Source organism: Pseudophryne corroboree, chromosome 12 (assembly GCF_028390025.1).
Source record: "Pseudophryne corroboree isolate aPseCor3 chromosome 12, aPseCor3.hap2, whole genome shotgun sequence".
In the NCBI taxonomy this organism is placed as follows: domain Eukaryota; kingdom Metazoa; phylum Chordata; class Amphibia; order Anura; family Myobatrachidae; genus Pseudophryne; species Pseudophryne corroboree.
In genome coordinates, this window is record NC_086455.1 from 149,341,710 (window position 1) to 149,356,663 (window position 14,954).

The 14,954-nt window shown below is 42.3% G+C and overlaps 1 long non-coding RNA gene across 1 annotated transcript; it reads left to right on the forward strand.

Moving 5' to 3' along the window:
* The first annotated feature begins 13,308 nt into the window (after positions 1 to 13,308).
* Positions 13,309 to 13,999, forward strand: LOC134980525 (uncharacterized). Its single transcript, XR_010190423.1, has 3 exons — positions 13,309 to 13,415; positions 13,575 to 13,749; positions 13,848 to 13,999. It is a non-coding gene; the product is annotated as an uncharacterized LOC134980525 (long non-coding RNA).
* The last annotated feature ends 955 nt before the right edge of the window (positions 14,000 to 14,954 follow it).

Genomic DNA, 14,954 nt, shown 5'->3' on the forward strand with positions numbered 1-14,954 from the left:
ACGCTTGATACAGTTTGTAACGCGATCCTTCTCCGTTGAGGCGTATCATTTTCGGAGTACAAAAATTTTCTTTTAAGATCGGTAAATGCTGAATTATGGCCATTCATTCTTGGTCGAGCCTGTCTGCGTTTGTTCGGGTTGATACCGCCGTGATGCATCCACATAACCGACAGCCTAGCATTCACCTTTAGGCTGTTATTTCCGATTGACGGCATTGCAAATTGTTGGTTTTCAATTTCAGCTACGGTTGTGTGAATTGTTGTTTTCCCACTTGTGCTAGGCCTGTGCATTTGCGCATCTGCATCATTGCCCCCTGGTATCGTTGGACCATATCGTCGCACTACAGCGTCATCTGAAATACATATATTATAAAATAATTATAAATGCAGACACATGTAAAACAGCATTTAAGTTACTGTATAACAATATACCATATAACAATGTAATCAGACGCATGTAAAACAACATATAAGTTACTGTATAACAATATACCGTATAACAATGTAATCAGACGCACGTAAGACACCATTTAAGTTACTGTATAACAATATACCGTATAACAACGTTTGATTACACACCTTCTTTATAATTGAGTGTTTGCACGTTTCTTTTTCCTGTCACTCGTTTCCAAAATGGTCGCTTATCAGCCGCGTTGCCAGTCTGTATAGCAGCGTCGTGACAACATGGTGCAGCCTCAAAGATTTTTGGCATCGGTATGTTCAATATGACCCGCAGAATACTGTCAGCCATCGCGTTATCCATGATTGTGGAATCTTTAGCCGGTGAAAAAATAAAAAATAAATTATTACATACGGTATAAAATTAGAATAACATACAAAAGAGAAGCATTATTGAGAACATAAAGCGTGTACAGGTGCAACCAAATCCACACAACATTACAAGCATTTAACATTGTAATTTTTAATTTATTTTAAAATATAAAACATTTTTGGCTGTTACATGTTACTCACAGGCCTCTGGTAATTCCAACATCGTAGTGAAGTCTGGAACAACGTCGTAATCTGAATCAAAAAGATTTCCTCCAACATCATCGAAATTTGCTGTGTTTGCAGCATCTGACGTTTAATTGTGAGAAATAAAAAAATTTATTTAAAAACTTTGCATCCACCTTGTTGTACGCTCTTACTATTTAAACTTTTAAAAATAAGTAAAAATGAACAAATTGTAGGCCATTGCTATAAGTTCATATTATTTAAACTTTAAAAAAAAAAAAAACTTGCCAATGATTTTTATAGGCTTAGCTTACCATAGTTCATTTGATAACTTGGTAAAACATCATCTTCAGAATCGGATATGCACATGGCATTATCTTTGTTGATAATGGTCTACATTGTTTGTCGCTAAACCAATAGTGAAAATGAGATACGATTAATGTCTGTGTTCTTTAAAACTATGCACAAAGTGTAGATACGCTAAAATATCTTTAAAATATAGCATTTGTAAAATATGAGACATCGTATAGCATAAGTCTTCAAACAATTTACATGAAATAATACATCACCATTAAATTATATATATATATATATATATATATATATATATATATATTTAAATGCATTTCCAAAATGTGCCACTAAATGGCACTATTACTGCATCAGAGTGCAACACTTTTTAAACAGCCATACAATTCATGCAGTAAAACAAACATATTTTATTTATCTAATAATGCAGATAATATGTCAATCTTTTGGTCATGCTGCTCCAACTCTATGTAACACACTCTGCCACACAGCGCGAGTAACCTCAACACTATGTATGTCCAAAACATGCAGTTTACATTGTATATGGTACTTACAAATACACATACACATAATAATTAGAGCAATAATAATAATAATAATAATAATAATGATATTTTTAATAATAATAATAATTATTATTATTTTATTTTCTCTATTTTGCTATAATTCCAGATAAAACATCATCTGTATGACTAGGACTAGTAAAAATCTATGTGTTTCCAAAACACGCTGTTTTAAATACAACATACATTGATCATGTTACTTACAAATACACATATGCCCCCCCTCACATCGCAATCATTAGAGCAATAATAAAAATATTAATAATAATGATATTTATAATAATTACACTTACCGCGACATTGTGTGTATAGCGATGTGGCTTCAGTTGAAATTCCTTCTCAGAGCTGTGTCCTATTCTTATAGCACTGGCTATGAGCCAACTAGCCCCCACCAACCTGTGATATGCCGTCCCACATTTACAGGATACAGGGTGGGGATTTTAAGCATATACACTTTGGACATATAAATTATTAAGTATGATATTTCAGTTACAATGAAAATATAATCTCTTAGCGGATCTGTAACCATTTTGTTTCACGCTTCAAAACAATACCAAATACTTTTAATTTTCCATTTATGAGACTATTTCATTCTATACTCCTGTTCTTCTATTTAAACTATTGTGCTCTGTTGCAACACAGTTCTTGTAAGCTGATTTTGTTAGATCAGACATGGCTAATTAAAAAAATGAACTTATCTGATGCAACACACTTCTTGTAAGCTGATTTTGTTAGATCAGACATGGTTTATTTAAAAAATTATCTGTTGCAACACAGTTCTTGTAAGCTGATTTTGTTAGATCAGACATGGCTAATTAAAAAATAAAAATAAATTATATATATATATATATATATATATATTTTTTATATATATATATATATATATATCCAAGGTTTGCCCCGGCACTCCTCCTAATACCTTGCTGAGGTGCACTTCCTTGTGGACATGCTGGTCCACCCACATGCAATAGGAAAGAACAGGTGGCACTCTCAGTCTTGTAGATAGTGAAAAGCAACCTCCACGTCGTGGAGTCTTTATTGAAACAAACAGGTGACGTTTCGGGGACGTATCCCCTTCCTCAGACAACAACATGGTGCAAAAACAGTGTTTAAATAGAAACATAAAACCCACTTACCCCCACGATCATGACTCTCTGCTGCGTGGACCACGGAGTGTCCGGCGTCTCATGTCCCGCACTTCCGGTTTCGGCAGCACGGCCCGGCCGGAAGTGACGCGATCACGTCAGCCGGTTCCCGTGGCAACGCGCTGGGAGCCCTGAAACAATAACAAACCATCAATGTGACAATCTCATGTGATGTAACTGCTCACAAGTATAAAACACGCTCGACTGAGCTAGAGTGAGCACATAAAACTAATAAAAGTGAATTGTAAAATATTTTAAAGTATTGTAAATTATTTTTATATGACATATTGTTGTATTCACTTTTATTAGTTTTATGTACTAGTAATAAAAATAAATCAGAAAATATAATAAGATATGCTGGCATTCATGATGCCGGCACTCAGTATCCCAACAATGGCATTGCAAATGCGAAAATACCAAATTTGAAAATCCCCACAGGGGTTCGTTAAGTATAGTACCCCCCCTAACCAATTACCTACCATCCTGCAGCCTAAACCTCCCCCTTGGTGCTTAACCCTAAGTTCCCCCTGGTGGTGCCTAAACCTAACCACCCATGCCCGCAGCCTAACCCTACTTGCTACCTATAATAACCCCTACATTTAGGATGCCGGCACTCGGTATCCCAAAGATGGCATCCCGAATGCAAAAATCCCAACAGGGGTTCGTTAAGTACTGTATAGTACCCAGTGCTGAAAGTACGGGTATGGGGTGGTATGGAATACCATTAAGAAACTTGGTGGTGGTACACTGTACCATCAGCCTTCCACTGGTGCATACTTTATAAGGGGTATTTTTGTATGTGGGACATAAAATAGTGTCAGTGGCATAACTGTGTGTGGCATAATATGTAATAGGCATTACGGTGTGTGGTATAATATGTAAGGCATTACAGTGTTTGGCATAATGTGTAAGCGGCATAATGGTGTATATCATAATGGCCATGCCCCTATTGTCATTTATCAACTCCCCAAGTTTTGTATAACCATGACCCATCATGACACATGACCACACCCATTTTAACTATCAGTAACACTAAGAAAAAATTTCTTTGTATACCTCCCTCCCCTCTAACCCAAAAGTTCCCCTCCTACAGCCTAAACCTAAACCTCCCCTTGGTGCTTAACCCTAAGTCTCCCCTGGTGGTGCTTAAACCTAACTCTCCCTTCCCTCGCTGTACTGTATATTAACTTCATCCGGTGTCCTTATGATCAGGATCCTGTCTGCTGGGATCACGGAGCCGGCCTCCCACCCAATTCAAGCCATCATCGCTGCTATTTTCAGGGGTGTGTGGACTCCAGCACTGGGATCTCGACTGCCAGGATCCCAAGTCATGAAAGTTGTACCCGAATTCTCGTTACACAATACCACTGGGAAGTGAAGCAGAAATCAGAGAGTAGTGTGCTTACTGCCTGAGCTGGGGTCTGGTGCTTCCTCCACTTCCTGGCCCTGTGGTGGCTGTGGGCTGGCAGGTGGCGGTGGTAATGTAAAAAAAACAGTACCGTAAATGAAACTGTCAGTTTGTAACATGTACAGTACTGTACAGTATCCAGAACACATGTACAGTAGTGTAACGATGACAGTCACACCCAAATTCTCATTACACAATACCACTGGGAAGCGAAGCAGAACTCAGGGAGTAGTGTGCTTACCACCTGAGCTGGGGCCTGGCACCTCCTCCTCCTGGGCCTGAGGTGGCCGCAGGCAGGCAGGTGGCAGCGGTACTGTGAACAAAAAAATAAACAGTACCTTATGTGACACTGTAGTGTATAAATTATACAGTATAAAATATATAGTATGTACAGTCTACTGTAGTACAGTACTGTATATATTTGCACAATGGAATTTGTTGTGCTACCGTATATAGAGTAACAGTTAATAAATAAATATATACAATATACAGTACAGTATATATAGTACTATATACAGTATAACTTTTATTTTATTTTTCTTCAGTATACTGTACTATCTACATACAGTACAGTATACAAAAAATACAGTACAGTATCTCTTTTATATGCCAACCAACATTGAGCATCCTCAGGAGGCTGAGATGCTGCCCAGCTCCCCCTGCTCACCTCACCATGGCTCCAGCTGGGTGCACTGCATAGCTTGATGTGAAGTCATAGGTGATGCTGCACAGCCAGCCGCCCACTGGACCTCACTGCCGCCCTGCACCTCCCAGCTGCCGGATCTCACAGAAAATGTTCCACCCTCCCTCCCATCCAGATTGCGGTGAGTTATCTAGGCTGGTCAGGGCAGAGGGAGTGGGACACATTGAAAATACTGTATAAATCACAATTGTACAGTACTGCACTTTACAATACTTACAAGCTCAGTGGCGGTGCCTTTCCCGCCTTGTATGGTGCTGTTTGGCCACCCCTGTAAAAAATATATATACAGTATACACATCAATGGAATTGTTCATTCTACTACCCTGCACCTAATCACTCAGGAGGGCATACAGTAGTGTACTTTACTGTCTTAAAAACTTAAGGGTCAAATTTATAAATGTGATATTACACTATACAGTATCTCTACAGAACAGTAGTACACTGATTACATCAGGTCCAGGGTATTAGAAAGAACACTACCTTTATAGACAATGTGACACACATTAACATTGCCCTTATAAACATTATGACACACATCAACATATGGCCCTCCCACCCTTAAGCATCTCAGTACTGTACATTACAGTATACAGTAACTTGATTTCATGACAGATGATGCAGCACTCACCTGAATCCATCTTACAGTATTCACGTCATGTCGCAGTAGTGCAGTTTATTCATGTCATGTCACAATGCTGCCCTTGATTCACGTTGTGTCACACAGTAGAGCACCTTATATTCATGATACTGTATGTCACAGTAGTAGTGCAGTATATTCACATTACGTCACAAAGTAGAGATCTGCCACAGTCATGGACCTTATAACACATTACTGTAATGCAAAAGTAATGCACCTTATAACACATCAGGCCACAGTAATGTCCCTTAGAATAAATTCTGCCACAGTGACGTCCCTCAGAAAACAATCTGCCACATTAATGCACTTACAGTACTGTACAATACAGTGTACTATCTGAAACACACATCTCCCTTAGAATGCAATCTGCCACAGTAATGCCCTTAGAATACAATCTTTCACAGTAATGCCCTTAGAATACTATCTGAAACACAAATGTCCCTTAGAACACAATCTGCAACATGAATGCTTCTTAGAACACAGTGACCTCACCATACAGCGCCTGACTGTCATTAACAGTACATTAAGGCAAACAGTAATGCTGCTATGGTTGTAACACAGAAGATAGACATTAAAAAGATAGACAGTCATTTTATCAACAGTAAAAGGTCGACAGCCATAAGGGTCGACAGGGCCAAAAGGTCGACACTCAATGTTCGAAAACATTTTTTAAACACAATTTGTTGAAAAGCACCCCTCGCGGGCTTGCTTCGCTCGCTACACTTCAGGTGCTTTGGGTCACTTTCCACACCAAAACTTTGCTAATGGTGATACAGTACTGCACAGTAGTTTGGGACATGTATAGTCAATTTGATGAAATGTGTTCACTCGCCACACTTTGGCCTCGATTACTAATGATAATAGTCTTTGACATGAATAGTAAATGCAACAAAAGTTGGGAAAATGAAAAAAAAAATTGATTGACCTTTTGACCCTCATGACATTTTGACCCTGTCGACCTTTTGACCCTGCCAACTTTTTCGCACTGTTTACCATTTGACTGTCAACCTACTGTAATGAATATTGACTATTAGTGGATGACCTATTCACTGTAGACCTTTTTTGTGTACTGTAGTTCTACAGGTACATTACATACTGTAGAGACCAGATGGCAGCCGGTCTCTAGGTCGACCACACTTACTGTACAGATGTGTCCACTATTACCTTTCTGAAAAGAGTGCAATGGCAGTAAATTTGGCATGACATGAATTCCTTTTGTTGTTGGGCCATCATGTTGTGCAATGACAATTCATGACAATTCATAGTTTCACCACTGGGTGTCCAGTGCATCACGTAACGTAGCTTTCCACCAACATTGCTGTTAAATAGACACTGTAATCAGGTCGTTCTGATTTATGGCCAGCTTTAGAGTCTAATTGCTAATTGTGTAGGTGTGAAAATCTCAGTATGAGAGGCCTTTGAAGTAGACTCCTTGGTGGGTACAGATTTTATCCTGGCTGGGGGATGTTACTATACAGTATGTTGCTCAGAGCACAGAGGTGAATTAAGTTTAAAGTGAAATTAAATAATAAGTTAAGAAAAACCTTAGTGCTATAGAGTAAAAGAACATATAAGATTTTGCAATGATAAAATATTTCCAAATAAAGGGCCTCATTACGAGTTGATCGCACGAAGCTGCTTTTTGAAGCCCGTATCTCCGCCTATGAGGGTTGTTTCTTCCCCATAGCAAGGCTGCAATCGCTTGTGCAGGCCTGCTATGGTAAAAAATGTTGTGCAGTTTCTAAGTAGGTCTGGACTTAAGCTAGCCATACATCAGACCAACTTTTCTCCAACACTCCAAACTTCCAACCATCCAACTTGTCTGTTCAACTAAAACAGTGCCCCACACATCTCACCAACTTTTTACCAGTGCTCCACACATCTAACCAACTTTTCATCAGACCAACCAACCTTCCAACTTCTGTCCAACTTGAGATGTCACCGAAGTAGGCGGACAGTGCCTTCCTACAGTTCTTCAGTTTTGTTTTGTTTTTTAATTTCAAAACATGCAGAAGTGTCTTTTTTTCAGTGAAACTGGGCTTTTCTTTCACCACCATACATTTATTAGATTTACTTATTTTTATACTGAACTATGGATACCAGCATGGTTGGGCTGCCAAGGCAAATAAATATATATATATATATATATATATATATATATATATATATACCAGATGTAGATATTCGGCACTCCCAATGTAGTAAAATGTACAGCTTGCCTGGTGCCCTCCTGAGCTTCAAAAAGCAAACATATCACAAACGATAGGCGGCACTCTAGGACTTTTCAATAATCAAGAACATACGTGACCCTGTTCTGCCAGCTTAACGTTTCGGTTTCGGTCATTTTCAATCCGCCACACTTTGCTGGCGGAATCTAATAAAAAAATTTAAAAACATGTTTTTTTTGGTGTTTTTTTTTGGGTAATAGCATATCTATTTATATTAGAAGGGATTAGGTACTTGGTTTGTCTTTTTTGGAGGCACAAGTATTATTTATATATTTTTAAAAAGATTATTATTATTTTTTTTTGTTCAAATGGAATGGGAAAAAGCCGAAAAAAAATTGCGTGGGGTCCCCCCTCCAAAGCATAACCAGCCTCGGGCTCTTCGAGCCGGTCCTGGTTCTAAAAATCCAGGGGAAAAATGGACAGGGGATCCCCCGTATTTTTAAAACCAGCACCGTGCTCTGCGCCTGGTGCTGGTGCAAAAAATACGGGGGACAAAAAGTGTAGGGGTCCCCCGTATTTTTTACACCAGCATCGGGCTCCACTAGCTGGACAGATAATGCCACAGCCGGGGGTCACTTTTATACAGTGCCCTGCGGCCGTGGCATTAAATATCCAACTAGTCAACCCTGGCCGGGGTACCCTGGGGGAGTGGGGACCCCTTCAATCAAGGGGTCCCCCCCCAGCCACCCAAGGGCCAGGGGTGAAGCCCGAGGCTGTCCCCCCCCGTCCAAAGGCTGCGGATGGGGGGCTGATAGCCTTGAGAAAATTGAAAGAATATTGTTTTTTTCCAGCAGTACTACAAGTCCCAGCAAGCCTCCCCGCAAGCTGGTACTTGGAGAACCACAAGTACCAGCATGCGGGAGAAAAACGGGCCCGCTGGTACCTGTAGTTCTAATGGAAAAAAAATACCCAAATAAAAACAGGAGACACACACCGTGACAGTAAAACTTTATTTCACACATGTCGACACACACATACTTACCAATGTTGACACAAAGCAGTCGGTCCTCTTCTCCAAGTAGAATCCACGGGTACCTGAAAATAAAAGATAATTATACTCACCTGATCCAGGGTCCAGATTATAATCCACGTACTTGGCAAAACAACAAACCGAACACCCGGACCAAACGGACTGAAAGGGGTCCCATGCTGTCACAGAAGTGTCTCTTCAGCCAATCAGGAAGCGCCACTCCGTGGCACTCACCTGATTAGCTCTGTGCGCGTCTGAAGTGACAGAAGGCTGGCGCGGGGGGGGGGGGGGAATTAGCGGTGCGGGAGCCGGTGCGGGCGGAGGTAGGCTGGCGGACGGGTTGGGGGGGTGAATTAGCGGTGCGGGAGCCGGTGCGGGCGGAGGGAGGCTGGCGGGCGCGGGGGGGGGTGAATTACCGGTGCGGGAGCCGGTGCGGGCTGGAGCTGGCCCTGGTGGTGGCGAGGGGGAAGGGGTGCCGCGATCTTGGGGGGGCAGTGACTGCAGGAGGGGAGCAGAGGTGCTGCGATCGTGGGTGATATGCGGGGGGTGCCGCGATCGTGGGTGATATGCGGGGGGTGCCGCGATCGCGGGTGATATGCGGGGGGTGCCGCGATCGTGGGTGGGGTGCGGGGGTACCGCGATCATGGGTGGGGTGCGGGGGGTGCAGCGATCGCGGTTGGGGTGCGGGGGTGCCGCGATCGCGGGTGGGGTGCGGGGGCTGCCGACACTCCTGCACTGAGGATACCGCCGGCACAACTGCACTGGGGATACTGCCAGCACTCCGCCGGCATCCGTGATTCTGCTGACCGGAAGTTGGACCCGGTCACATGCTCATTGCCAGGGGTTACATGCTCGTTGCCAGGGGTTACATATGCTTGTTGCTATAGGGGTTACATGCTCAGTGCCAGGGGGTTACATGCTCAGTTCCAGGGGGTTACATGCTCATTCCGGGTAGCGCTGGGTAATGGTCTAGTAATACCTCTAGTATATGTTTCCTAGATGGCAGCTGCCATTTTTAAAGGGCCATCTTCCATGCTGTCTGCATGGAATCTGCAGCTTCCAGTAGTAGGTAGAGCCTAAGCATCTATTGTGCCGGTGCTGCGCCCCCCCCAGGACTCAGACATCCAGGCTGATCAGGCCCTGGGTCTCATGTTTCTTCACCCGCTTGTATGGCAGACAGAGCACTGAGTGACTTATTATCGAGCACAGCTACAGCACTGGACTGATTTATGCAGACAGACGCAGCCCCCACTTGTATGGCAGACAGAGCACTCAGTGACTTATTATGGCAGCATAGCCCCAGCACTGGACTGATTTGTGGCAGACAGACACAGCACCCATGTGTATGGCACACAGAGCACCCAGTGACTTATTATGGAGCACAGCCACAGCACTGGACTGATTTATGGCAGACAGATGCAGCCCCCACTTGTATGGCAGACAGAGCACCCAGTGACTTATTATGGCAGCATAGCCCAAGCACTGGACTGATTTGTTACAGCACAGGACAACAGCACCGACAGCAGAACCAGCACCCACCCCACGCCACCCTTCCCGCCACCCTCCCACAGACAGACAACAGACATGTCCGTCCTGCTCCCTCTGCAATGCTGGAGTGATAATTGCAGCAAGAAGTGTGGAATAGCATATAGTCCAGATCTCGCGAGAATCCGACAGCGGGATGATGACGTTTTGACTTGTTCCGGGATCTGAGTCTGGAAGGAAAACCCGAGCCGGACTCTGATCCCGGCTCGGATCGGGAAGTTCGGATGGGCTCGGATCTTGTAGATCTGAGCCCGCTCATCCCTACCTACTATAAGTATGAACAGCATTTGATGATGAAAGAGGGAGAGAACGCAGTTATTTTTTTCTCAATTCAGTGTGTAATCCAGAGATTATTATGGGTTCATGAACAAAGCCTAAATTGTCTCAGTTACTGTATTGCTATAACCTATTGCTTCTCTTTAATCCAATGGATATATTATACTTTTCTTTTCTGCTGCTGAATAATGGGGCCTACACACGGGGTATTAGATTGCTCAGATCGCTCAGCACACAGCGCTGCACCAACAATGTGTGCTGAGCGATCTGTCACTGCACGAGTTCTCAATAGAGAAAACACGGGAGATGACTAGATCTTTCACACATGCTTGAACTAACTAGATGGGCGATAGTGAAGCGCAGGGATGCGCATCACTATTGCTATAGTCCACGCACAGAGCAATTTGTGCTGAATTTCTAAGCGATTCACTCAAATCACTTAGAAAAGCAGCCTAAATCGCTACGTGTGTAGGTCCCAGTAGTCAATTTTTCCAGGCACGTCGTATGGGTACAAAGCGGATCGTTGCTGTGCACTGGTTCTAGCGAAGAATCCATTCGCACAGCCGATCGCAAAGAGATTGATAGGAAGAGCGCGATTGTGGGTGTCAACTGACCATTTTCTGGGAGTGTCTGGAAAAACGCAGGCGTGTTGAGGCATTTGCAGGGTGGGTGTCTGATGTCAATTCCGGGCTTGAATAGGCTGAAGGGATCGCTGCGGCTGAGTTAGGTCAGAGCAACTCAGAAACTGCACAAGCTGTTTTTGTACAGGGCGGATGCACACGCGTTTGCACACTTGCAAAGCTAAAGTACACTCCCCTATAGGTGGCGTCTATCTGTTCGCAGCGCTGCAAAAAATAGCTAGCAAGTGAATAGATCTGAATTAGAGAAAAAAACAATCGAGAGAGCGCTATACACATCTGTTGTGGATATTTAAAAAATATTTTTATTTCTATCAATATTCCTTTTCACAATTATACTTAGTGCCGGCCGGCATCACATAAAAAATAAAAAATTTGAGGAAGCGGCCGATGCTATTGAGTAGGCTGGGAAACGCGTCTGTCACCATCTCCATACACAGACTGCAGCGGATCATTATCCATCAGCTGGCTGGCTGAATCACATCCCCAAAGCAGGGAAATGGCTGTGTAACCATCTGCCCATTGACTCCGGATAAGGCCAGGAGTGAAAGTACCGGCCGGGAGGACAAGCGGTCACATTGCGGTTAAAGCGAATAAGATGTCCACTCCAACTAAAAGGCTACCGGTAGGAGCATTAGCCAGGAGGATGACCGCAAATACTGTGACTTCAACAGAGGCATCTATATGGTATGCTTTTCAACATTATTCACAAAAGCAGCTCAAACAACCAAAAGGGAGCTGCTTTCAGCTCAAAATCGCTGGAGGAGAGAGCACCGATACACAGAGCTAGATTAAAGGGGGGGGGGAGTACGTACCCCGGGCCCCCCTTTCCAAAGGGCCCCCTGCCACACCACAGATCGGATCTCTCTTCCGATCCAATCTGCGGTGCTGGGCTCCCGGCTCACGTCCTCGCTGCATAGGCGGCCGCACAGGTAGGACAGCTGAGCTGAGCGACAGCTCAGCTGTCCAATAATATATGAATGAAGCAGCCAGTCCCTGCAGCCTGCGTGCCCATCCAATGACTGGCTACTTCATTCATACATTATTGGACAGCTGAGCCGTCGCTCAGCTCAGCTGTCCTGTCTGTGTGGCCACTGCTGCAGTGGGGACGGTAGTGCAGGGCAGGTCAGGAGGTCCGCCGTGTGCTGCTTGGGGAGCACATTAAGCTGCTGCATATATATATATATATATATATATATATATATATATATTCAGCTGCCTTCTTTTTATTAGAGGCTCCACAGTATTAAGAGCCACAGGCCCCCCATGGTCTTAATCCGGCTCTGCCGATACACATACAGTACGATACACCCTTGTCATTTGTTTTTATTTAAACTCTTTGACAATACTGTATTCTTGCTGATATGGCATAGATATACTATAGATAGTACTTTACATTTTGATTATAATCTCTAATTTTTCATCGACTGTACTTTAGGAGAGTCAAGAAAATAGTAGATGAGCTGACTGCTGATAATGATGAGCTTACTGCCATAGAACTCCGTCGTATTCTGCAAGCTGAGTATGGCCTTGACATCTCCTGTAGTAGCATAAAAAGAATGCGGAGGCAACTTGGTTGGACTTATGCCGGTGCTAGGTACTGTACAGTAAATTGAAATTTCAATTACAATTATAATACAATTTCTATACAGTTTGTATACAGTGCAGTAAACTAATTACATCTCTGAAATCAGCATCTGATTTTTCTTTAACATTATCTTAGTTTGGACGCTCAATTATCCTATTCCCACTGTAAACTGTATCCCATTTTACATTCCTTTCACAGGATGACTCACATGATTAGAGATGTTAACAAGGAAAAGAGAGTTCAACAGGCTCGTCAATGGATTGCTATTGGAGAAAATTTTGACAATGTCATATTTACAGATGAAACTTCTGTAGCACTTGAGAGGTTTGCAAGGAGGTCCTTCCGCAAACGTGGCCATTTATCATTTAAGCCATCTCCAAAGCACCCATTAAAAGTACATGTGTGGGGTGGTATCTCCCGCAGAGGCCCAGGACCAATTTTAATTTTTGAAGGTACATATAAAGTACAGTAGTAATGTACATTACTATGTTGTTTTTCAATATTTTCTATTTAGAACTACTGTCCAGTGACTACTGTAAGTCTATGGACTACGAGAAAAGGATTTACTGGTAGGTATATAAAATCCTGTTTTTTTTATTGTTCTACGTCAGGTATCATGGATAAAACATTCTTCCAGTCCATGATCATTAATGATACTTTAGTGCCGTATGTAAGAAAGTATTGGTCATCTGGACATCGAATGTTCCAGGACAATGATCCAAAACATAGTGCTTCGGCCAAATTCATAGAGGAAAAAGGCATCATTTGGTAACGCACACCACCAGAGTAAGTACAGTTTTGCCCTGTAGACTGATGCTTCCTGTAAAGCATGAAATGCCAAATATTCCATATTTAAATTCTCTCCCTTTATTGACTTTTCACAGATCACCGGACATGAATCCTATCGAGCTAGTGTGGTCTCAAATGAAAAGTTATATTCGTTCTCAATGTAAGCCAAGGACAAAAGAGCAACTGATTGATGGCATCAATACATTTTGGAAAAACGTACTTACATTGGAGACCTGTAATAATTATGTAGACCATTTATTTTCTGTGCTGCCAGTGATTATAGAAAGAAATGGACAAGCCAGCTGCATGTAATTGGAATGGATCATATTGTCGACAAAAAGAAGGTCAATAGTCATTAGGTCGACCAATATTGGTCGACAGGCCATATGTCGACACATCAAAAAAGACAGTACGCAAACGAATAATGCATAGAATTTGCATAAAGGGCCCTTTACCTATCGTACTCATCCTTTCTGCAAATGCTTGAAATATCAAAATTAGACTACCTGCTTAAATTAATTAAATTGTTATATTTTATCTGTAACATGTACTTCACCCTAGTATTACATTTGTTATGCAATCTTGAAAATTGTTTAAAAAAAAAAAGTAGTCACCTCTGCAACACTGTATTTTGTAATTGTGTATGGATTGTACAAAGCATCCAAGTGATTGCATTCAGTTTTGTCTAACTTACAGTATATTTATACTATTTAGTTGGAATTATTTTATCATTGCAAAGTCTTATAATATGTTCCATTACCTTGTAGCACTATTAGGTTTTAATTAACTTATTCTTTAATGTCACTTTAGACTTCATTCACCTCTGTGCTCTGAGTAACAAATAACCCCAATTTTTGCATTAATAAACTGAGGCTCTGAATTGCTAAAAGTTCACTGTTTATTTCAAATTCCAGGACAGCAGCCCTTCCCCCACCCAGAATACACGTTACTGTGCTGTAACTCTATTCCCCAAGGAATCTACTTCAAAGGCCTCTCACACTGAGATTTTCACACCTACACAATTAAGAACTGGACTCTAAAGCTGGCAATACTGTACATCAGAATGACCTGAATACGATCACACACACATAGCGATTTGGGCTGCTTTTCTAATTGATTTGCTGAGTCACTTAGAAATACAGCACAAATCTCTATGTGTGTATGGACTATAGCGATAGTGATGTGCGTCCCTGCATGCTTGA